Raw genomic sequence first — 24,915 nt, forward strand, 5'->3', positions numbered from 1 at the left:
CACTTTTAACGTCTTTTCAAACAATCACTTCAGTCTTACTGCACTGCTCCGGAACTTCCGGATTGACAACACTACAATTCTATCCGGTGCGATTGGACCAATGTTTTGGCAATGGACTGTATTTTTTGGCGACATAAAAAACTGGCTTAATTAACACTACAATTATTCACTTTATTCTTCTCAATTTTTTCTCTACTGTTCAATTCAGGTTACTTCGCGACGGATAGTGATGCTTAAACACGCGGATTCGATTCAAAACTAAAACTAATCCGCATCACAACGCGCGCTTCTATTTAAATTAATCAGAAAATTCTAGAACATTTCCATACACACGATGGTTTGCGCGCCGGAATAGTTCTGGAATCTTCCGTGTGTGCGCATGGAATAAACGGCAGAAAATTCTAGAACCTACCAAATGAGATCTAACAAAAATAATAACGTATTTTCTGGATCATTTGAGAATCTTCTAGATCGTTCTAATAAGTTCTATTACGCTAGAATTTAACAGAGATTATTCAAGCCTATTGGCTTGAACACTTGATTTTATCAATTCCTGGAGCTGAATTGTTGCAAGAGAGGAGAGCAACTGAGAATTCGACCATCGAAAAGCTGGAATCCAGATCGCACCTGTCTAGAGACGCATTCCGGACAATTTTTTTGGTTCGGTGTGGAATCGGGACAGACTTTCCGTGCAAAGTTGAATATCCGTCTATGTGAATGTTCCTCGCTTTCATTTATTGAAGATCGATTACGCATGCTTTGTGCCACTTTCCACAAGGTATTCAAGGACGTTCCTCGTGATAAACCCTCCACGAATGTACGCCAATGTGCTAGTTTTTTCCCTTTAATCAATTTTTTGAATTGATTTTCAAGGGACAGATATGCTTGAAAATGATCGAGGGTTCCATATTTTCGAAAATCTTTGAATGCTTTTGATTTGTCCTTATAAAGCTTGGAACACTGGTTGTCCCACCATGGATTAGGAGACTTTCGACGTACAGATGAATCTGGGATGGGTTTCGTTTTGATTGGTAAGTGGTCACTACCATTGGGATAACGGATTACCTTCCACTGGCAATCCAATGAAAGTGAATTTGAGCAGAGTGAGAGGTCAATTGCACTTGGTCTTGCAGGAGGTTTAGGTACTCGTGTTTTTTCACCCGTGTTCAAAATTGTTAAATTGAAACTGTCACAAATGTCATAAATAAGACTAGAACGACTATCGTCAATTTGTTCTCCCCAGACAGTTCCATGTGAATTGAAGTCACCCAGGATCAACCTTGGCTCAGGGAGCACTGAGCACAGGTCCTCTAGGTTACTTCGATCCACTGCAACTCTATGAAGCCAGTACAAACTGACAGCACATAAGTCCTTACCTCTTATAGTTGTATGACATGCAACAGCTTCAATTCTCCATAAGAATCGTTGCGATCCAAACGGATAATATTAAAATCGTGGAAGGAGATGTTTGATTGAGAAGAAAGCCATGTTTCAGAAAGGGCAAAAATATCGCAACTAGTTTCATGAAGAAGAAATTTGAACGGATCCAGTTTAGGAATGAGACTACGACAATTCCACTGTAAAACAGTGATATCTCCGACCTCTGGGCGTAAATTAGCCATCGAGAGAGATAAACACTGAAATGAGGGGCCAAGTTTGCATCAATTGCTTTAAAAATTTCTTCACTTTAGGAAGCATTGGGATTACAATGCCTCTTATTGATTCTGATACGTTGAAGAACGTAAAAACTCCATTCAGAATATCCGACAACTTGAAAAGTCCAGATTAGGAGTTTGATTCTGGGTTGGGGATGAAGCTACTAGAAGTTCCCGGTACTTCGATTTTATTCTGTGATGTAAAATTAATTTGGAATCCAGGAGGAGATGTTTTTCCTTTCTGTACACTTGGCGGTTTTTGCCTAACGGCGACTGCAGGGCTGAATGTTGGAATTTTGTTTGGGATTCTGGTGATGGTTTTGGACGTTTACGCGAGTTAGCTTTGAATATCACTGGTTGTTCTTCGTCAGCTGTGTCCGTGTCTACATTGTCTACTGGCAACGCAGAAAAAATATTACTTGTTTGAGGTTGGATCGGAGGCTCTGCGCTCTTTAATATGGCGGCATAGGACCGTTTTGAGCGTTCCTTTAAAGAGCGCTTTTAATTATCCCAGCGACTCTTGAATGCCTCGCACGAGGAGATTTCATGAGGTGAGCCCCCGCAATAGACACATTTCTGTTCTATTGCTGAGCACGCTCCATCCCCATGATTCTCCCCGCATTTGGGGCACCGCCGCTTGTTGCAGCAGTGCGACGCAGTGTGCCCCAACTTAATGCAACTTTTGCAATCCATTGGGCGAGGCACAAAGAGTCGCACGGGTAGCCTTAAAACTCCGTCAATCAAAACGTAGTGAGGGAGGTCGGTACCCGCAAAGGTCACACGAAATGATGCCAAAGGGGAGTACTTTTTAACTCCATTAACGACGGTGGCAGTTTGGAGTTGGCTACAATCCATGATATCGACCGAAGTTGAATCAAGGCTCCTAAACTTACCAACGCCGTTGGATTTAACGTACTCCGCCTCTAGGCTCATCTCAGTGATCACGCCCTCGATCTCTACGTTTCGAGACGGGATATAGACGTGATACTCTAGGTTTACGAATTTGCTGGCCACAATCTCATTTGCGGCTTTCCAGTTAGCCACAACAACGCGCAGCTTGTTGAAAAAAAAAGAACTCATTTTTTTTTTTGCACTTCTTCAATGGTTTGTTTTCTCGAGTGTATATTGATTGCTCCAACCACGTGGTCCTCCGTCGATCCTCCAAGATGGCGACGTCAACCGGAGAGCCCAACGAAACTAATGCTTGGCCGCTTGAATTCACTCGGCTACGACGAAAAACAAGCGACTTACCGCCCTGACGGTGTGGTAAATCCGGATATGTAGGGCGAACTGAAACGCACTTACTAACGATTATGGCCAGGATGGTGATGGTGACAAAATTCTGCTCTCAACTTTTCGATTGAACTCTTGCCAATTGTCCTTGTGTCCGGAAATTGACGACCGAACCAGCAACGATAAATCAATCCGTGTGAAAAAAAACTCACTTAACTTGGCGAGATAAAAAAACACACCCCGGCACTGCAGTAAACGAGAATACGCCCGCACTGTGCGAGCTACAAGGATGGAATGTTTATAACTTGTTTTTAAATGATTTTGGCGTCCTGAACTCGAATTTTTGGTCAGATTTTGTCTATCGCATCCAGTTTTACTGATAAGGCTTTTAAAAAACAGTGCTATGATAAATTAATCACTGACTATATATTATTTTTTACTTCTTTGCTGAAGACTGTAAAGCGTTTAAAGTTATATTTTGGAAAATATCTATAATTCATTTTGGTATAAAATTTCATCAGAATTTCGTATCAACAGAAGGAAAAAAACAAACAAAATTTCTTTGACTTCAAAGCCAAAATTACTTGCAGTCTTCGTAGAAACTTTAATTTTAAAAATCTTATTCTACAGTTACTATTTATCTCAGATATTACGAAACTGTTTTTATAAGCAGTTTCGTAATATGGACGTTTCAAGGTGAAACATATCACGCTTTCGCCCATCAATCAGTCAATTACATAATCTTCAAAATAAGAAGTATGGAACCGGAATAAATTATTGATTTATGTTTCAAAGTCAGCAACTTATGTACTTTTTATCAAAATAAATTGACTAAAGGATTAACATGAATGAACATTTTCATACACATCGAAATTTTTGTTTCAAGTTTCTAAAACTGTTTGCGTATCGTTCGTTACGAACTTTTGAAATCTGCCACTTTTAAGTTTAACATCGCGAGAACTACTATGAAGAATTTTTGCAAAAGGTTTTGATAAGTATCTCAAATATCAAAGTTAAAATAAAACAAGTCCAAAAAAGTAGATTTTCAAACAACTGCTGAATCACATATTTGAAAAACGCTATATTACGTCACTTAAACGTGTGAAAGCTGGTCAATCTTTGATACGAAATATGAATGAATGACATGAAATCAAATAACATCGCGTTTAAAGGTTGAAGTGACAGTGAACACTTAGCTAATTTAATAGAACTATGAACGGTAATGTGTATCAACTCCATAACATTTTACAACGGTGATCAAAATCATTTTATGTTTACCTGATTTTCCTTGATTTTTATTTTTAAGCTCCTTGAATTTGTGAATGTTGGCAACCCTGCTCTCAATTCTGAATCTTTAATATGTGATTCTATTTTATCAAGTGATCCTATCCACGGAGAATGGATTGAATTTTTCGGGCCGCACCTTCAAAGAAATTTAACGCAGCTGTGTTATAAAACAATAAAGATTATTTTCCAGCATTTTTTAGATAAGCTTTTATTAACACTTTTGTATTCATAAATACCTTGTAAGATGACAAAGCTATAATAAAAATAAACTAGTTTGTATTTGCTTTGATAATTTATCTTAAACACCCTGGAATGATAATTGAAAACTGAAATAAAATTTGGGAACCACTTCCTCCACCAACAACAACAACAACTCCAACATATCCTTACTTTTGTAGTACGGCGCGCCGAGCGATATGTGGATAGCCATATACATACGCTACGCACGCACGCTTCGATGGTTGAACTTGAACGGCAACTGAATTGATGGTCGGTGGCGGTGGTTCTTCGGCCTATCACTTTCTTCCTCCATGGATTCGATTCGGTCGGTCTTAGGTTAGTGGAGCGAATCCAACCGCACAAGAACGAGTCCACCGTTCTGTAACTTGCAACTTGCAAGTTTGCAAACGTACATCGCCGCGCTGCAAGCAGGGTTGTCAACTGTTTTTGGAAAAAGTCTGGAAGAGTTTGAAATATGTCTGGAAATGGCTGGAAAAGTCTGGATTGCCAACTTTTGAAGGTAGTGATTTTTTTTTTTGGTCGCCACATGTCGATGTTACATATAGCTACTAATCGCATGTCTCTATCCATATAAGTTACGTTACCTACCTGATTCTCTTCTCAATTATTTAGCATTGATGTTCGAAGCATTTGCCATTATTAAAAGCTTTCAAACCCTTCTGAATTCATAATTCATACATTTTTATCATTTCCTGCTATATTATAAGTTATCACCATATCAATCTAAACCAGCCTAAATCATACGACAGTAGAAATCCAGCAACGCATCGGGATCTAGAGGCACATTTTATGCTGACGCTAGCTGCGCGTGGGAAAACCGACATCCGTTGGTGACGACGCATTTTTAGTAGTAAGAAAAATATATATTTGAATCAGAGAAATAAATTGATTGCTCAAGTCAGTCTTTGGTTGACCGTCAGATTGGTAGCAGCTTTTTTTGAAAAGTCTATCACAGCCAAAGTCTCATAACTTATATCATGATCATTTTGAATTTTCATAGTTTCTTAGAACAATTTCAGTTTGAACCCAAAAGTCTGGAATTGTCTGGAAGAAATGGCAAAAGTCTGGAAATTATTGGAAACCTAAGAAATGTCTGGCAGTAGTCCAAAAAGTCTGGAAGATCCAGAGAAAATCTGGAAGGTTGACAACACTGGCTGCAAGCAAGCAACTTGCAGACTGCTGGGGGAAGAAGACTGAATAAAAAGAGAAAAAAATCTTTCAAACGTCAAATTTCTCTCATCAATCTACCGACCAGTGCGAAGGTTCAAAATTTTACTTTCTTGTTTAGTGATTTTTAATAAAACTTATTTGATGCTGAAAAGCACTTGTTTTGCATAAAACAATGATTTAATTAGGTTTTGTTTTGCTCTGGCAAATTCTTGCATGATCAGGCGTATTGAGTCGCTCAAATTTCGCAAAAGTTTTGAAGCTGATAAATAAAATTTATTTGATCAATGGTTGTCCTAAAAATAAAGCTAAATCTAAATTTAGCACCTGAACAACTGAGTTACATGACTCGCTACACGAAACTGATCATCTAAAGTTGAAATTTGAACGATTACAAATCTTTTCAACAATTACTGGCTTTTTGCCGAACAGTAAAAAAACGATACAGAAAACGATACAGCAAATGTCAGTCTTCCTCCCCCAGGCAGCGATGCCACATTTAAATCTGTATTTTCGAGGCAAAAAATCTTTTTTATCTGTATCAAATCTCAAAAATCTGTATTGAAATCTGTATCTGAAATATCGTTTCCGGATACTAATGCTGCAATATGATGACGTATGTATAACGCATAATGCACTAAATTGGATTGCGCTTATGATTTTTACGGACTGCGGACTGTTAAACCATTGTTAATTCTGTCATTTTACTACACGAAAATTGCTATTTGTACGAATAACTGCGAAATGTGTCCTTGGGTTTAACAATCAGTTGGGATAACAAAATAATGTCAGTCTCTGTAATAAGCCAATTTCTTTACATAGTTATGTATGTATACACAATATACTGCTACAAAAATGTCCAGGGGCGTAAGCCAATAACATTTAACATAGCATTGTAAGTTACTATTCGTGTAATTTAATGTCTAATGTTAGTGAAAGATTCTCAAACATAGGATTTAATCTGTTTCCAACCCCTAGTTTGTCGTTATACACTCTGTATTTTTATAGTCCCGATTCCTGATCTGGAAGATTTTTTTAAATTTGTGGCTGTGACAATTTAAGATGGCTTGAACGCTGGATCATTAAGGAGATTATTGTCGATTTTCTTAAGTTTGAATCAAAATATCGTTAAAAAATATTAATTTTCTAAAAATCTGTATAAAATCTGTATAAATTTCCAATTATCTGTAATCTGTATATACAGATTCTTGGTTTGAAAATTTCGAAAAAATCTGTATGTTTACAGAAAAATCTGTATATGTGGTAACGCTGCCCCCAGGCAGACTGTAGACATCTTCGGAAATGATTCTTTCTGTTCGGCTCAAGGGATTTTATCTTCGGGCTTGAAAGTTTGCAAGTGATCCTAACTTCGGAGAATCGTTTGAAACTTTCGGAACGTGCAGTCATCGCGCGGTTGACTTTTACTTGAAATACAGCGAATTTGCCCCGGTGAGTTTTCATAAGTATGAGGAATGTTATCAACCAAACCGTGTAACAGGGTTACATTTAGTATCGTTTTGTAAATAAATTCAACTACAAACTGTGATATATTCGTTGATTAAATTAATTATTTATTTATTTTGTTATTTATTTATTGCTGTCGATTATTTATTTATCTAATTATTCGTCCATTTTTCGTTTATTGGATATTTAATTGTTTGTCAAATTATTATTTAGCTATTTAGCTAGAAAAAGTTGTGTATCTAGTCATGAGAATTATTAAAGTAGTATTTATTTTGTTATGAGTTATGTCACTATGTTAGGTTAGAGGAAGTTGATTGTTTATTTATTCAATTGTTATTTATTTAGTTATCCGATTTGTTTAGTAAAGTGTGTGTACAACTTATAGAATTATTAATTGTTTAGTAAGTTATTATTTAGCCATTATGCTAGAGAAAGTTGTGTTCGTTTATGAATCTGATATTAACTTATTTATTTATTATTTATTTAGGAAGTAATGTAGTTATTAATTAAGCGCCATCTAGTGATTTCGCTAGAGAAAGTTGTTCCGTTAATGTACGTTTAGGATTAGATTTCACCCCAATCATATTCTCGATCACGTGGTAGGAAACGATGAGCCATAAAAATTGAAACGCCTAGATGTAGATCCATGCCAAAACGCACATGTTAAAAGGAAGTGGATTAAACTTACGCTCAGCGGGGATTGTCTCAATGAGAAGTTAAGCGCTTAGCGTCATCTCTCGAGTTGACCCGATTATCTTAGTAAATGTGGGTCCAAGGGTGGATCGTCATGAGAAGGGTTGATTTGGTTGTTGTAGGAAGGAAAGAGAGGTCACTTCTTCGGGTTGGTTGAAGATTTATGGAATTGTGTCCAAAGGTTAATGACATCCTTCGGGAATTCTTTGACTCGCCTTTTGAAACCAGAAATAATGCCTTGGGCCCGACCTGAGGACTCCCTTGAATCTACAAGATCACTTTGATCTCATCCCGTGGTAAAAGCAGATAGCGAGGTTGTCTTGTTCCGCGTCTAAGTTGTAAGAGAACATGTTAAGTGCCGTTAATTTAAGCGTTAAATGTTATCCTTTCCTTCCCAGAATCATAAATTGTCCGATTAGAAGCTAGTAGAAGAAAAGTGTGCGGTAAAAAGAATTCGTGTGCGTTTTAACTAAAAAAAAAAGGTAAAACTTTATACCAAAATGTGTGTTCTGTGTGTTCATGTTTATAATTGGTTATAATGTGGCCGTTAAATAGGAATTCTGGACCGTCGCACATCTAGCGATTTATAACCAGCTACCGGATAATCATCAACCACTCCGGTACTAGCCACGGGAAGAATCCAACATCCGGCTTACAACGTCGGATGGGTCGTCCGCCGTCACCTTTGACGACCAATCACCTTATGCTCCAGCCCCCAGCAGCTTGTTGAACCGCCATCGTCTTCAACGAACGCCTGATATCGCCATCAGTCATCCCGGTGTTGAGTAACCACGTGTCCGAATCAACTCCACCGAAGGTATGTAAACATTTGAAATAGCTTGGGACAATGCAGTGCTCAAAGCACAATTCTCTTCTATCTCCAGTCATCATTTCCGGCCCGAAACTTCCGGCTTGTTGCTACGACTTAAAATCCAACATCATTATTTCCGCAACATTGCTAGCAGGCCTACTTTATCGGCCGGAATATAAAAATACCTAGGTACCTACGAGAGAGTAATGATGCGCATCTAAAAATAACTCCTTAAAAACTCTACTCATACCATAACCCAATACCAAAAACACACAGTTTTACCAAGAACCGCCAACGATTGTCGGGTTCTCTGATTGAAAGCTCGCCAATAAGCTTCAACGAAATGTAACGCCGCACACGAATAGGGAAAGCTAGAGGGAAGGAATGCTATAAAAAGTTATTTATGTAATCCTATTAGATAAGTTCAAGCAATACAATTAAGCATGCTGTATTAAACCATAATCATTTAGTCATAACTGAAAATGCAATACATGTCCTTTGAAGTTACTCCCAAAAACATGTTTTAAGTCATTTTTTTGTGCTTTCCCGAACATTGAGCTCTTGGGTTAAACGGTGGTTCACATGTTCTATCCGATTAGTTTTTAGATTGAGTTTTTTACTCTGGGTCGGACTGCTCGGGAAATCAGTCCACTCGCTTCTGTTTCGATCACGTGTTGGGGGAGATTTGATTGCGTATTTTTGAGCCAGTGATGAGAAGCACAAGCGAGTGTTACATTAGGGGATAGAACGCCGTGACCATTTGTCTTCTTCTGCACCGAAGAGGTGGCTTCGGGACTACTTGTTACTTCATCCAGTCGAACTGGGCACTTCGTATCCATTTTTGGATCCTTTTAGGAACGACCCGCCCTGGGGTCACGGTTCTCGCCGGGCACTCAAATCTCGACGAGTGGTCCTCGATCAAAAGAGGTGGCGCTAAAGCCACTCGTTTAACGAACACGAAATGACCAACAAGACAATTCCCAGTAGTGTGCCCTGAGCACGCTATAACTGGCGCCCAAAACGTGAAAAAGAGGCTGTTTTTACTCAAGGCTTAAGTTTGGGAAATAGCACGATTTTCCTTCCGAATAAAAAAAAACAGTCTTAAGGCAGAAACACAATACAGCGTCGGTCGTCGCGTCGCGTCAGCGGTCAACGCTGTCGATAAGTACTAAAACGCGGACGCGACGCACCCGACGATTTTTGCATCACAATTCAGCGTCAAGAGACATCTTAGATGACTCTTGACGATGAATTGTGATGCAAAAATCGTCGGGTGCGTCGCGTCCGCGTTTTAGTACTTATCGACAGCGTTGACCGCTGACGTGACGCGACGACCGACGCTGTATTGTGTTTCTGCCTTTAGTCTTAATAATATATTGCGTTTATTATTAGCATTGCTATTTTTCCTTAATTTAGAATAATACATTGTTAAATATTGAAATCTTCCTCAGTTATTTATTTATTAAAAAATTATTCAGGCTCATCGTTAAAGTTATTGAAAAAAATTCAGGACTGGTTAAAACTGAATTGGTTAGTTAAATAATTCATTATTTATTTCACATTTATTGTTGATAGAGTGTCCAATATATTTTCAATTATTTAATTCCTATTTATCGTTATAAAAGTGTCCTATATTGTAATTATATTTGTTGAATTGTGAGTGATCGATTGTTATAAATATACATTATTTTGACTTGCTAATCCATTTTTTTGGTACATTACTAATTGTTTACGAAACTACATTCTTCCGATAAAAATTAAGGTTTTCGTCAATACGTGTACACACTTAAATTTCATTACTTTCTCAAGCCAAATAGACAATCCATAAATATAGTTTACTAGCTGACCCGGTGTGCGTTGCTACACCTTTCAAAATCAAATGATATTTTCAGATATTATTCAAATTTTTATATTTTTGTTGGCATCATTTTAAATCAAATTATAACATCATTCATAAGCAATCGCTATAAATGAGAGCTGTAGCTGGAGTTTTGAATTGCAACACAAAGATAACTTAAAATTATTTTCTGAATCTTGATCTATAAATTTGCGTTAAAGATCTGATAATTTTAATCCGCTCTAAAAAAGGAGGGTCTCAAATTAATTGCATACATTGTATGCTCTTATATCAAATATAGTTCCATTGGTGATAAGTTTTTAAGCTTTACAACAAATTTTATATGGAGCCCCCTTCTTTCTTCCCCTCTCTACACTGTAAAGCATAAGGGTCTATAACAATCATAGAAATATATCTCGTAACCAAATACCATTCCAAGCCATATTTGTTTCCATTTGTTGGCTTCGTTAGCACAAATTGAGAACTTATGCTAAAAAATGGTATTGGGCTTACCTCCCTCCTCCTGTGTACCTACTCACAGAATGAAGGATGGTGTGTCAGATAATCATAGAATCATACCAAAATGATTTTCCATGTTAATTTTTGTCCTTTTCTCGGATTTTGTAAAAAAAAAAGTTAAATGTAAGCTTTCCCCTTACCTTCCTATATTTTCAATTCTATCATCCTACTGCATGAAAGGAATTATTTCACATGGAAAAAATTTTTGGAATTGATATACCATCCCAAAGCAAATTTGGTTTTATTTGCGTAGTAAATTCTTGAGTTATGCATAAACTTGAAAGAAAGTACCATCCCTTCTTCCGTTCTCCGAATTGAATGGAGGGGAGAGCTTAACATTCATGAAGTATTTTTCGTACTCATATACTTTTTGATGCCAAATTTATCTTTCCGCTGAAAAAAAAAATGGGGCTTCAATTTATAATAGAAACATTTTTCGTATCTAAATACCCTCACATGTCAAAATTGGTTCAATTGGCTCGATCAGCTCTCCAGTTATGCTGAAAATTGCGAAAAAGAACTCTCCTCCCCTTTCCATACACTTCTTTGAAGGAGTGAGGGATATCAAATATTCATAGAAGCATTTCTCGTACCCAAATATCGTTCCATGCCAAATTTGGTTCCATTTTCTGTTGTAGTTCTTGAGTTTTGCAGTGAAAATTGTATGAAACTTCTCCCTCCCTTCTTACCTCTCCCCGCTGGAAGATGGAAGGGGTCTCAAACAATCATTAGAACATGTCACGTTCCCAAATACCCACCCATGCCAAATTTGGTTTCATTTGCTTAATTAGTTTCTGATTTATGTAAAAAAATATAAAAGAGGCCCCTCCCCCTTTACATCTCCCTACAGAAAAGAGGGAGGAGTCTCAAATAATCATAGAAATAGTTTTTGTATCCAAATACCCTCCCATGCCAAATTTGGTTCTATTTGCTTTATTAGTTTTTCAGTAATGTAAAAAAATATAAAAGAGGCCCCCTCCCCCTTTCTACTGGAAATAGGGAGGGGTCTCAAATAATCATTGAAATATTTTACGTATCCAAATACCTTCCCATGTCAAATTTGGTTCCAATATCTTGATTAGTTTTTGAGATATACGAAAAATTGTAAGGTAGCCCCCCTCCCCCCTTCCTATCAGCTCACTGAGAGGAGGGAGGGGTACCTAATATTCATAGAAATATTCCTCTTTCCCAAATACCACCCCATGCCAAATTGGATACCCTTGGCTTGATTAGTTTTCGAGTTATGCAAAAAATTGTCTTTTGTTTGGGAGACCCCTCCCCCCCTTCATGAGAGAGGGAGGGGTCTCAAACCATAATAGGAACCTTCCCCTGCCTCCAATACCCCCACCTGCCAAGTTTCACGCAAATCGGTTCAGTAGTTTCCGAGTCTATAGGGAACAGACAGACAGACAGACAGACAGACAGACAGACAGACAGACAGACAGACAGAAATTCATTTTTATATATATAGATTGATTATACAATTTTCCGTTGAATTCAAAGTAATTGTTGATTGAATCTGAAATAAGAAGAAAAAAAGAATTATTATTAAAATGTCGATTCCATATCCGTTGGCTGACAATCTCACAAACGAAGAAGTGGATTACGAAATTTTGCTGCGTGGACAAACTCAAGCAACCGAAAATTTAGATGTTCAAGGGAAACAAAGGCTATTACGTCGATTATTCAAAGAAGATCAGGCGGAAGGAAAAAAGTACCCTCCCCCTTACACCTTTGAACAAGAAGTTGATTACATTGAAAGCAAGGTTGTCCAACTTTTGGGAGTATCGGTAGACAAATTCGACCAAAAAGTAGAATCTCGTTTAAGACATTATTATTGGAGATTGAAAAGGCATCGGGCAGAGAATGAAAACGGGGAAACTAGAAGGCAACAATTGAAAAAGGAAATAACTAACGGTTTACGTAGACCTCAACAAGGTAAAGAAAATGTCACCACTACTGATGATGAACAATTAGCTTCCGGGTTTAGTCCAAGAGCGTTGGACTATGGAGGGAAACATTTGGAGTCTAACTATCCAACAGGAGCCATACCAAAACCACGGAAAAGTACGTCTGATCAAGTCCAACATCCATCATACGAGGACCTTCAAAGAAGGATCTCAGAATTGGAGGCCTTACTCAGTCACACCAGGATTGAAAATACGAATTCTAGGAATCCGGAGTTGGTCCCATCTTATTTAACTCCGAACCAACAGCAGACAGGTCACTCAAGAAGGTCGAGAATAGGAGAGGAAGCAAGGGGGTTATCAAGGACAACACTGAGGGATACGAGGGCCAGTGATTCGGACTCTGATTCAGACCCACCGCCACTACGACGTTTCAATTTGAATGAAAGTACTAGTAGAAGACAGACACGACTGAGCGACAGCAGTAGGCATTCGCGACAGTTCTCGGATGGGCCGAATAGGGATCAACGTCAATACCGTAGAATAGAGCATTGGAAAATTTCGTTTTCAGGTGACCCTAGGGGTACATCAGTAGAAAACTTTTTATTCAAATTAAAAACGGTAGCTCAAAGGGAAGGCGTTTCAGATCATTCTCTTCTTCGCGATGTACATCTTATTTTGGAAGGCCAGGCTTCTGACTGGTTCTTCACATACATCAACGAAATTAGTACTTGGGAACAATTCGAAACCAAAATAAAATATCGGTTTGGGAATCCCAACCAGAACCAGGGAATTCGACAAAGGATGAACAACCGGAAACAGCTTAGAGGGGAGTCGTTTATAGCATTCGTAACTGAAATTGAACGACTTAACAAAATGTTATCCAGACCGCTCTCTAGGCGTCATAAGTTTGAGATAATATGGGACAACATGCACCATCACTATCGTGACAAAATTTCGATAGTTACGGTAACAGACTTAGAACACCTTATCGAATTGAACCATGGTATAGATGCAGTGGATCTAAGCCTTCAGGGGTATTCTGAACACAGGGGTCACAAACCGGTCCATCATATCCACAACGTCGAATACGGTTATTCGAATTATGAGGATGACAAGTTAGAGGAAATTGACGCTATCAGATTCAGGGAAGCACATAACCAACGTCATGAGGTCGTGGGATCAAATTTAATGGGAAACAATCGACAGCCGGTACAATCATCTGACCCAAAACGATTACTGTGTTGGAATTGTCGAAAAACGGGGCATAATTGGCGTAATTGTACGGAAATTAGAATAGTTTTCTGTTTTGGTTGTGGAGAACTAGGACGAACCATCCGCACCTGTATTCGGTGTGGGTCAAGTGATCAAAGACAACACTTACCCACATCGGGAAACCAATAAAGGGATGCGTCTCAGGGAACCAAAGCATTCCTATACCAAAACAGGTTCCCCCAGAAAACAACTTGGAAACGATGGATGAAATTCACACTATAAAAATAGAATCAAAAAAATGTCCGTACCTAAAAGTGCGAGTTTTCGATACAGAAATAACAGCACTTTTGGACTCCGGGGCCGGAATAAGTGTTATCAACTCTGTAGTCCTGGCAGAGCAATACAATTTGGAGATACAACCAACAAAATTACGAGTTTGTACAGCAGACAGCACAGAATATAAATGTCTTGGATATCTGAACATTCCCTACACGTATAAGAACGTCACTAAAGTTGTCCCAACGGTGATTGTACCAGAAATTTCAAAACCGATTCTAGGTTGCAATTTTTGGCGGAGCTTTGGGATCAAACCAATGGTGGACCTGGGCAACGGACCGGAATTGATCGGAGAATTCGATGAACAAAACGAGTCAATTGCATTTAATTTAGAAGCAATCACTCAGCTACCAAAAATTGGAACTAGGGAGTCAGACGCTTCGCTGGACATACCGACCTTCGACATACCAGAAAATCCACCAGAACCCACGGTAGAGACGTTAGAAACAGAACATGAGTTAACGAGAGCAGAAAAGGAACAACTTCTGGAAGCAGTGAAAGAATTTGAATTCACATGCATTGGGAAATTAGGCAGGACGAACTTGATAGAGCATAATATCGTTTTGAAGGAAGGGGCGGCACCACGAAGTCAACCAATCTATCGTTGCGCTCCCGGTATACAGAAGGAAATAGATGCAGAAATCGAAAGATTTAAAAATATGGATGTCATTGAAGAGTGCTTCAGTGAATGGACAAATCCACTTGTCCCAGTAAGAAAGTCGAATGGAAAAATTCGAGTTTGTTTAGATTCGAGACGCCTGAACAGCTTAACTGTAAAGGATACGTACCCTATCAGGAATATGCTGGAAATATTCCAAAGATTAGAGCACGCAAAATATTTCTCGATCATAGATCTGAAGGATGCATATTTCCAAATTCCTTTACGGGAAGATTGTCGAAATTATACTGCATTCCGAACAAAGACTGGGTTATTCAGGTTCAAAGTGTGCCCTTTTGGAGTCACTGGAGCTCCGGCATCGATGAACCGGTTGATGGACAAAGCCATTGGATTTGACTTGATGCCAGCCGTCTTTGTATACTTAGACGACATTGTGATTGCCACTAAGACTTTACAAGAACACATGAAGCTTATTAAAACCATAGCAGAGAGATTGCGGAAAGCAAATCTAACTATTTCGTTGGAGAAGTCGCGGTTTTGTAGAAAACAAATTCGATATTTAGGATACATTTTAACTGAAAAGGGTTTAGCGATAGACAGCTCACGAATTTCAGCTATTTTAGACTACACAAGACCAAAGAATGTCAAGGACGTAAGAAGATTGCTAGGCCTGGCCGGATTCTACCAAAGGTTTATGAAAAACTAGTAGAATCGCGGTGCCAATAACAGACTTACTAAAGAAATCCAAAACCAAATTCGTATGGACTGAAGAGGCAGAAGATGCGTTCTCTGAGTTGAAGTCGGTGTTAAGTTCTGCTCCTATTTTGTCTAATCCAGATTTTTCAAAGCCGTTTACAATTGAATCCGACGCTTCCGATACGGCGGTTGGAGCTGCATTGACTCAGGAACAGGACGGTGAGATTCGAATAATTGCATATTTCAGCAAAAAAACTTAGCAGAACGCAGCGGGCATATTCAAGCGTAGAGAAGGAGTGTTTAGGGGTTCTACTGGCCATCGAAAACTATCGACACTACGTAGAAGGTGCTAGGTTCAAGGTGATAACTGATGCACGAAGTCTACTATGGTTATTCACGATTGGAGTAGAATCAGGCAATTCTAAACTTTTGCGTTGGGCTCTCAAGATCCAGTCATACGATATCCAGTTGGAGTATCGTAAAGGGTCTAAAAACATTACGGCAGACTGTTTATCCCGATCAATTGATTTACTAAACGCGATGGAAACGGATGAATATGACGAACTAATGAGAAAAATCCAAGAAACGCCTACAAAATTCCCGAATCAACGAGTAACAGATGGCCGAATATATCGTTACGAAGCTAATCGCAGCCAGACTGACGACCCTCGATTCAGATGGAAGTTGGTCCCAAGAAAAGCTGAAATAGAGGAAATCATCAAAACCGAACACGAGGTGGCGCACCTTGGGCAGGAGAAGACGTTACAGGCATTAAAATTAAGATTTAGTTGGCCAGGGATGGCTAAAGATGTTCGAAGGTTCTGTAGGGAATGTCTGAAGTGTCAAACTTCCAAATCCAGGAACATAAATGCAATTCCACCGATGGGTAGTCAAAAGGAATTCGTACAGTATCCATGGCAATTTGTCACGCTCGATTATGTTGGACCGTTACCAGCTTCGGGTAAAGGCCGCCATACCTGCTTACTTGTGGCAACAGACGTTTTCAGCAAGTTTATTCTTATCCAACCATTCAGGGAAGCGAAGGCAAATTCATTAATCGAATTTGTCAAAAATATGATTTTCTTACTCTTTGGAGTTCCTGAGATAATTTTGACCGATAATGGTTCGCAATTTACGTCGAAAGCTTTTCGAAACCTACTAGAAGAGTTTGGAGTGAACCACTGGCTCACACCTGCATATCACCCTCAAGTCAATAACACTGAGCGAGTGAATAGGGTGGTTACGACTGCGATCCGTGCAACCATAAAGCAGAATCACAAAAATTGGGCGGATGATCTTCAAACGATAGCATGTGCAATACGCAATGCAACACACGAGTCGACGAAGCATACTCCTTATTTCGTAGTATTTGGTCGAGAACGAATATCGGATGGGAAAAAGTATCAACATATGAGAGACGAACCCCTACAGGGAACCACAGGAAACGAAGATCAATCGAGAAGCAAACTGTTCCAAGAAATACAACAAAATTTGAAAAAGGCCTACGAACGACATAAAAAAGCTTACAATCTCCGATCCAATCCAGACTGTCCGGTATACACGCAAGGGGAAACCGTGTTCAAAAAGACGTTTGACCTATCAGACAGATCTAAGGGTTTCTGTGCCAAATTAGCTCCAAAATTTGAACTGGCAGTGATAAGGAATGTCCTAGGAAAACACTGCTACGAGTTGGAAGATTTGTCAGGAAAAAGAATGGGTGTTTTCTATGGAAATCACTTAAAAAAAGCTCACCTCCCTAAAACGACCAATAACTCATAAATTTAATTTTTTTAAGCTATGAATATCTCCTTAGAGTGACAAAACAGCGAAACAAAATTCTAAAGTAAACACCAATAGAGTTTAGAACAGTCGCCCCCATATGAGGCTAAATGTGAAGAGATAAAATTGAGTGCCAGAAGCTTGCACAACATACCTTCTGGTACAGGTTCGAAGAAGTTTTGAAGATTGGGTAAACTAAGCTCGAATTTTTAGAAGATTGGAGAATAGTGTGTTGAATTCAGAAAAAAGTAAAGGTCTCCATGAATGAAAAGAAGGAGCAGGGCTATGACCTGTCCAGAGTAGTGCTAAGCATGACTGTAAAAAGCGAGCCCAGCGATGACTTCAAGAACGAGAGTAGTGGTCACTTCGAAGCAAAGAAGGAGCACATTCTCTTCGGTTGCAAAACCAATCCTCTGATTAATTTTGCTAGTTGATCCAATCCTTATAAATGAAAACCTATCCTAACTCAATTTTACGAAATTTGAACGGACTCATAGTTATGGGAAAGCCGAGCAGACCGGAGGAGTCAATCAGTGACATGGGTAAATAACTACACAACAAAATTGCCCTAACTCCTCTAAAAATGATATAAATATTGTAAATAGCATGAATTAGTGATTAGTACGCGCCTAACGTCGTAATCTATGGTAGTTGTAAAATAGTTTTAGAGTTGGTAAAAGCAAAGAATACTCACAGTTTTTTTTGATGATTTCCTCCTTGTTCAATCATTGTAATTTCCATGTGGTATTCGATCAGCGGTATGCCATCAATCAAAGTCCAATTTGGCAAGCAACAATCCACATTCAAGCCGACATAAGTCTTCGCCTGTACCACTCCAGTCGACATAAACATTTCAGCAGATATTCCCAGTCGACATAAATTTTTCCTCTCGCCATCCTGGTCGACACTAACTTTTTCCCTGGTCATTCCACTCGATAGAAATTTTCCTATTTCCGTTTCTTCATGGGAACAAGGCCATTTATTCGGGCAGGCAGGATCAGCTGGCTAGTTTTTTTTCCCTTCCTGGATGCATCGATAAAATCCTTACTTTCCCTTAGATGAACGGAATACGGCTGTTGTATTTTCTCTTGGTTGTTGTTGGCTGCCCATCTTAGTTCGGAAGATGGTTGTTAATGGTTCGGACCAGATTCAAGGATTCGTTCCTAGAAAAATAAATCAAACGTAGAAAAAGTGATGAAATTAATTTAAAATACTTACCGGAATCAAAACAGACACCAAAATAGTCCACCCAGCAGTAGTACGTCCTTCAAATTGAAATTGTTACACATCGCTAGAATTAAAAGAGAAATCGAAAATCCCGCCCCCAGAAAAAAGTTGCCTATTTAGCAAAACAAATGAAAAATACATTGTAATTTATACTTTCCGCAAAAATACTGCTCCTGTAGAGTTGTCCCGAATGAAGTTGGAAACCTGATAGTAGTCCGCAACGTAGTTATTTATTAATTAGAAACCAACACCCGGCAGCTGCACCTTCCTGAAAAATTTTTCGTTCCACTTTGACGTTTACAGATTGTTTACATTGTGCTTTGCATTGAGTGACGTGAATGAGTGACCGAGCGATGAGTGAGTGCCTCATCGGCCAGTATGTTTGCGATGTTTTTCTTGTGTGATGGTTGTGTAATTAGGGGTGCCAAAGTCTCATAAAAATTTTCAGTAATTTTTTATGATGACAAGGAAAATTTTGTTTTGTGTATTTTGAAACGTTGTTTTCGGGTTTATTACCTGGAGTGTTTCATTGTATCAAACGGTAAATTTCATGGAGAATGAATCCGATTAGGTCTTCGGAAAATGTTTCTGGAGTATTGTGATTCAGGATCCATGCGGGTGGAGAAAGTACTTGACCGTGGATTCCGGATAAAAAAATTTCTGGAGGAGGTCAGTGTTCTAGATTCATTGTACGTTTTGGATGTTTTACGTGTTTTTTTGGTTTCTTCTATGAAACTAATGTTTAACAGTCCCGTTAATTTTTGTACTTCTCTAATATAGTTGCCTATATAAGATGAAAGTACGTTCAGAATAAATGTATTGTGTTGAAGAATGTATGAGCACGTCACTGATCAAAGCTAAATGTCCGCAGCCTAAATCGACTAAAAGTAAAATCAATGTATTCAGTTTAGACTACGAAAATTTGTTTGAATTTGAATTCAAACAAATTTTCGTAACATAAGTGTGGAATGATGTAACAGGGTTACATTTAGTATCGTTTTGTAAATAAATTCAACTACAAACTGTGATATATTCGTTGATTAAATTAATTATTTATTTATTTTGTTATTTATTTATTGCTGTCGATTATTTATTTATCTAATTATTCGTCCATTTTTCGTTTATTGGATATTTAATTGTTTGTCAAATTATTATTTAGCTATTTAGCTAGAAAAAGTTGTGCATCTAGTCATGAGAATTATTAAAGTAGTATTTATTTTGTTATGAGTTATGTCACTATGTTAGGTTAGAGGAAGTTGATTGTTTATTTATTCAATTGTTATTTATTTAGTTATCCGATTTGTTTAGTAAAGTGTGTGTACAACTTATAGAATTATTAATTGTTTAGTAAGTTATTATTTAGCCATTATGCTAGAGAAAGTTGTGTTCGTTTATGAATCTGATATTAACTTATTTATTTATTATTTATTTAGGAAGTAATGTAGTTATTAATTAAGCGCCATCTAGTGATTTCGCTAGAGAAAGTTGTTCCGTTAATGTACGTTTAGGATTAGATTTCACCCCAATCATATTCTCGATCACGTGGTAGGAAACGATGAGCCATAAAAATTGAAACGCCTAGATGTAGATCCATGCCAAAACGCACATGTGGAATTGGATGGAAGTGGATTAAACTTACGCTCAGCGGGGATTGTCTCAATGAGAAGTTAAGCGCTTAGCGTCATCTCTCGAGTTGACCCGATTATCTTAGTAAATGTGGGTCCAAGGGTGGATCGTCATGAGAAGGGTTGATTTGGTTGTTGTAGGAAGGAAAGAGAGGTCACTTCTTCGGGTTGGTTGAAGATTTATGGAATTGTGTCCAAAGGTTAATGACATCCTTCGGGAATTCTTTGACTCGCCTTTTGAAACCAGAAATAATGCCTTGGGCCCGACCTGAGGACTCCCTTGAATCTACAAGATCACTTTGATCTCATCCCGTGGTAAAAGCAGATAGCGAGGTTGTCTTGTTCCGCGTCTAAGTTGTAAGAGAACATGTTAAGTGCCGTTAATTTAAGCGTTAAATGTTATCCTTTCCTTCCCAGAATCATAAATTGTCCGATTAGAAGCTAGTAGAAGAAAAGTGTGCGGTAAAAAGAATTCGTGTGCGTTTTAACTAAAGAAAAAAAAAAGGTAAAACTTTATACCAAAATGTGTGTTCTGTGTGTTTATAATTGGTTATAATGTGGCCGTTAAATAGGAATTCTGGACCGTCGCACATCTAGCGATTTATAACCAGCTACCGGATCATCATCAACCACTCCGGTACTAGCCACGGGAAGAATCCAACATCCGGCTTACAACGTCGGATGGGTCGTCCGCCGTCACCTTTGACGACCAATCACCTTATGCTCCAGCCCCCAGCAGCTTGTTGAACCGCCATCGTCTTCAACGAACGCCTGATATCGCCATCAGTCATCCCGGTGTTGAGTAACCACGTGTCCGAATCAACTCCACCGAAGGTATGTAAACATTTGAAATAGCTTGGGACAATGCAATGCTCAAAGCACAATTCTCTTCTATCTCCAGTCATCATTTCCGGCCCGAAACTTCCGGCTTGTTGCTACGACTTAAAATCCAACATCATTATTTCCGCAACATTGCTAGCAGGCCTACTTTATCGGCCGGAATATAAAAATACCTAGGTACCTACGAGAGAGTAATGATGCGCATCTAAAAATAACTCCTTAAAAACTCTACTCATACCATAACCCAATACCAAAAACACACAGTTTTACCAAGAACCGCCAACGATTGTCGGGTTCTCTGATTGAAAGCTCGCCAATAAGCTTCAACGAAATGTAACGCCGCACACGAATAGGGAAAGCTAGAGGGAAGGAATGCTATAAAAAGTTATTTATGTAATCCTATTAGATAAGTTCAAGCAATACAATTAAGCATGCTGTATTAAACCATAATCATTTAGTCATAACTGAAAATGCAATACATGTCCTTTGAAGTTACTCCCAAAAACATGTTTTAAGTCATTTTTTTGTGCTTTCCCGAACATTGAGCTCTTGGGTTAAACGGTGGTTCACATGTTCTATCCGATTAGTTTTTAGATTGAGTTTTTTACTCTGGGTCGGACTGCTCGGGAAATCAGTCCACTCGCTTCTGTTTCGATCACGTGTTGGGGGAGATTTGATTGCGTATTTTTGAGCCAGTGATGAGAAGCACAAGCGAGTGTTACATTAGGGGATAGAACGCCGTGACCATTTGTCTTCTTCTGCACCGAAGAGGTGGCTTCGGGACTACTTGTTACTTCATCCAGTCGAACTGGGCACTTCGTATCCATTTTTGGATCCTTTTAGGAACGACCCGCCCTGGGGTCACGGTTCTCGCCGGGCACTCAAATCTCGACGAGTGGTCCTCGATCAAAAGAGGTGGCGCTAAAGCCACTCGTTTAACGAACACGAAATGACCAACAAGACAATTCCCAGTAGTGTGCCCTGAGCACGCTATAACCGTTGACAGCTGTGCTGCAGTATGAGCACGATTAGAGCTATATTTCATTCGATCCGTCGGGAAAACACCCAGAAGGTTTTAAGTTAAACGTTCAGCTACCCGGCGCTGCAATCGGGATCGATAAATGCAGGCGGAACCACCGAGTTGCTCAATTTCGATTTCTGGTTTATGCTGCTGAAAGTTTGCATATAATTGAGGTACGTGTTATTTTAACCAATTTGCCTGATATGTAGACATTATAAATAATGTTTTTGACTCCCGGTTACAGGTTTGTTTTCTTTTTTAATAGCTTCCAAACAACGGCTCACTTCTGTAAGAATTTGGTCGAACAGGAGATTAAGTACCTGCTAAAACAAAAGGGCTATATGAGGTGTAGCTCAAGAACATCAAAGGAAAGTTTTGAAGCACACGACATTATTGAGTGCATCATCAACAAAGAGCTGAACATATATGCTTTGTTCAATTTTGAAGTAGGTAGTACTGTGCTCAAAATTAATTTGTTTATAATATTAACTTTTTTTTATTTAACAACTAGATCGTCTGAAGGAGGTGAAGGTGCACCAGATCTACATTACTTAACTGGCCACCATCGAATTGATCCAAACCTGGTTCACACGTTCGGTACTTTGTCCAGTGGCAGCATCAGCTTGTTATGTGTGACTCAGGTTTTATATTGTATCCCCGTTGGACAGGTTACTTTTAGCGAATGGAATTCGAATCAAAATGAGAAATCGGAAAACGATTTTCGAAAGAGTTTCAGTGATAAATATTGAAAAGCTTAAACATTAGTCATGTGAAATTTTTGCGGTGATTAGAGCTATTCCGTATTTTAAAAGAAATTGTAGATAAGGAAATTATGAAGAGAAATTATTGTTAACTTATACAAACTCAGGTGGAACAGATTTAGTGATTTAGATCATAGCAATTATCATAAAAAAAATGTGATAAGGATTGGTTTATATAAAAATATAGTAATTTAAATTCAATGAAAAAACTATCTGATGATTACCAAATGAAATAAATTTAATTTTCTTACTGAAATAAGAAAAAAAATCTATGCAAAAACGTACATGGTATAAAATTTTACAGGCCTGTAAGTTTAGATCAGCCTGTAAAAAACGTGAACACTGAAAAATAAATGACACGTGATTTTTTTTCAACCTGTAAAATTACGGTAAATGTCCTGCTCCTTTTTGTTGTATGATATTTACTGTAATTTTATAGCTTTTAATTTTTGCTGTGTAGCTGAAGAAATCCGAAACGCGAATAAAGAACTGGCCGACACTTTTACAGATGCAAACATCAAATGGCATTTTATTCCGCCATCCTCTCCTCATATGGGCGGTGCATGGGAGAGGATGGTACGGTCCGTAGAAGCAGCGATGTCTACGTTGTATTTAACCCGAACTCCATCTGAAGAAGTTTTCCAAACTATTCTATGCGAAGCTGAGTTCATCGTAAACTCCCGACCTCTGACCTACATGCCGTTGGAAACGTCAGATCATGAGGCTATCACACCGAACCACTTTATCTTGATGAGCTCTCAAGGAAACAAGCGGACAGAAAAGGAACGCACGGATAAAAAAGCTGCATTGAGCAACGGTTGGAAATTGTGTCAGCATATCATGGACCATTTCTGGTTGAGATGGACAAAAGAGTGGGGCTTATTCTGCGAGGCGAGTGACGTGAAGTGACTTAGTTTTTTAGAGTCACCGTATTCTAGCAGGCGAATGCCGTGACTTCAATGAACTTTAGGTGACTTGAATGAACTTTTTTTACTGTCACCGTATTCTCAGAGGCGAATGGCGTGACTCAAGTCGGTGGCAAGTGACTTTTAGAGTCGTTACCTATTTCGCAGGTGACTCGATATGAATCAAGATGGAAAGCAAAGAAATATACGAAAATCGAACAGAATTCTTATCAAATCATGCAGAAAACATGAACAGCAGTTTTTTCAGCACATATTTTTTAAATTTTATTAAGGATTTGAAATTCTAAACACTCGTAAAACGTACCCTGATTTAAGAATACGTTTTTTAAAAAGAAGATTGAAGCAGGGCTTTGCGGTAACTTATGAATTATTATAGTTTATTTTTTCATCAAAGAAAGAAAAAACAAATGTTTCGTATTAATCTGCTCATATTTATTAATTTAACGATCAATTTTCTTTTACCGTCCTATTGCACAGTAGGGGCAGTGATTTCTGGAAAAAAAATGAGAAATTATGTGTAAAAAATTATGAAAGAATTTATTTCAAAAAAATTACCTTTTTCGATTTTTCAAATCCCGGATCCGACGAGTGATCTAGGTAATTTTCCAGCATCTATTTGATCAGCGGCAAATGCTGGTTCATGCGGTTACCGGAACGTTAATTCCTTCAGCCAGATTTTCGGGGTAGTGGTACATTGGAAAACAAACTGCAAAAACTCCGGCCACTAATTGTAATCATAGTCGTCGATTAGATTTCGGGCCGACTACTGTTTCGCGACATGCTCGTAAAATCCGATTGCTGCTGCAGCAGATTCTGATGTTGAGCTGTTCTTCCTATTCAGACGGCAGAGGGTCCTAAAACTGAAACTCGGCCGTGAACAGCCGCCGCAACCGAATCGTGGCCATAACCCGGGCATCCTCGATTATCCGCGAACTTTGCAGATGTCTTACCTTGCCTCCGTGTAATAGATTATTGTGGAAAAAAAGGTGCTTGCCGTCAACCGGAATCAAACCGGGCCTTCGAAAAACGCGAAAATTTATTTTATACGAATCCGTCG

Source organism: Uranotaenia lowii, chromosome 1 (genome assembly GCF_029784155.1).
Source record: "Uranotaenia lowii strain MFRU-FL chromosome 1, ASM2978415v1, whole genome shotgun sequence".
NCBI lineage: Eukaryota > Metazoa > Arthropoda > Insecta > Diptera > Culicidae > Uranotaenia > Uranotaenia lowii.